The sequence below is a fragment of the Colobus angolensis genome, unplaced genomic scaffold (assembly GCF_000951035.1).
Source record: "Colobus angolensis palliatus isolate OR3802 unplaced genomic scaffold, Cang.pa_1.0 Scaffold107, whole genome shotgun sequence".
NCBI classification, from domain to species: domain Eukaryota; kingdom Metazoa; phylum Chordata; class Mammalia; order Primates; family Cercopithecidae; genus Colobus; species Colobus angolensis.
Genome location: NW_012111697.1, coordinates 4,194,244 through 4,196,039, shown reverse-complemented (window position 1 = coordinate 4,196,039; position 1,796 = coordinate 4,194,244). Strand labels below are relative to the sequence as shown.

The 1,796-nt window shown below is 42.3% G+C and overlaps 1 protein-coding gene across 5 annotated transcripts in view; it reads left to right on the top strand.

Annotated features, from left to right (window-relative positions):
- ZNF565 (zinc finger protein 565) overlaps positions 1 to 1,796 on the top strand; it is a 36,602-nt gene that overhangs the window by 2,631 nt on the left and 32,175 nt on the right. The window contains exon 2 of one of the 5 annotated variants that reach the window (XM_011948771.1): positions 1,521 to 1,697. The exons of the other annotated variants lie outside the window; for them this stretch is intronic. The gene's annotated coding sequence lies outside the window, so the exon portion shown is untranslated. The remainder of the gene's footprint in view (positions 1 to 1,520; positions 1,698 to 1,796) is intronic. 5 annotated transcript variants of the gene reach the window in all.

Sequence of the window (1,796 nt, the reverse complement as noted above, 5' to 3'; positions counted from 1 at the left end):
TTTTTTTTTTTTTTTTTTTTTTTTTGAGATGGAGTCCTGCTGTGTCACCCAGGCTGGAGTGCAGTGCTGTGATAGCTCACTGCAACTTCCACCTCCCCAGCTCAAGTGATTCTTCTGCCTCAGCCTCCTGAGAAGCTGAGATTACAGGCATGTGCCCCCACACCCAGCTGACTTTTTATAATTTTAGTAGAGACAGGGTTTCACCATGTTGGCCAGGCTGGTCCGGACTCCTGGCCTCAAGTGATCCTCCTGCCTCAGCATTCCAAAGTGCTGGGATTAGAGATGTGAACCACCGTGTCTGGTCTCCATTTTCCTTTTTGTAACTCCTTTGACACGCCCAGCCAATTTTTTGTATTTTTAATACAGATGGGGTTTCACTATATTGGCCATTTATTTTGTAGATCTGTAGTATAGAATGTTCCTCTCTTTGGGATTATCTGATATTTCCTGTTGATTAAATTCAGATTCTGCCTTTGGGGCAAGAATACTCCAAAAGCAATGTACCCTTCTGAGTGCATCATGCCAGGGACCCACGAGGTCAATTTGTTACACTATGAGTGGTTTTAATTTTTACCACTTGGTTAAGATGGTGATTGCCAGATTTCTCTGCTGCAAAGTCACTGTTTTTCCCATTATAATTGATACATGTCTCGTGAAGAAATACTTTAAGCCTATGTGAATATCCCGTTTCTTATCCTACTTTCATTATTAGTCTTATCCATCGTGACGCTTGCCTGAAAAAGTTGTTACCAGCTATTTGTCAAATTGTGGGGTTTTTTGGTTTGTTTCCATCATCCCTTCTATGTTTATTAATTAGAATATATATATGTTTATATATATATATTTATTTATTTATTTATTTATTTTTGTGAAATGGAGTTTGGCTCTTGTTGCCCAGCCTGGGAATGCAGTGGCACGATCTAGGCTCACTGCAGCCTCTGCCTCCTGGGTTCAAGCGATTCTCCTGCCTCAACCTCCCAGGTTGCTGGGATTACAGGCACGTACCACCATGCCCGGCTAATGATTGTATTTTTAGTAGAGATGGATTTTCACCATGTTAGACAGGCTGGTCCCGAACTCCTGATCTCAGGTGATCTGCCCACCTTGGCCTCCCAAAATGCTGGTATTAACAGGCGTGAGCCACCTCACCCGGCCTTACTGATTAGAATCTTACTGTTAGAAAGATATTTTTCTTCTTCCCCATTTATTTATTTACTAAATTATTTCTATAAGTATAGACTGGAATTTCTTCTGTAGGTTATAATTTCTTCTGTAGGTTATATATTCATTGCTATCATTATTTTTTCACTCAAATTATCACACATTTGGCCACGGGGAGCCCCTTCTAATTGATTCCTATGTCCTTTCAATGTGACCTCTTTATTTATTATTTTTATTTTTTATTTTCTGGCACTGCAAGGTGTTCCACATTGATATGGTTCTTTCCATGCCTCAGTCCTGGAATCTACAAATTTCCCAGGGACCATTGGTTCCTTTTATTAGAAAATGATTTTTTTCAGCTAGGTGCGGTGGCAAGTACCTGTAGTCCCAGCTACTCGGGAGGTTGAGGCGGGAGGATTGGTTGAGCCCGGGAGGCGGAGGTTGCAGCAAACCAAGATTACACCACTGCATTCCAGCGTGGGTGATGAAACAAGACCCTCTCTCAAAAAAAAAAAAAAAGATTTTTTGAAACCAAGGTTAGCCGGGCACGGTGGCTCAAGCCTGTAATCCCAGCACTTTGGGAGGCCGAGACGGGCGGGTCACGAGGTCAGGAGATCGAGACCATCCTGGCTAAC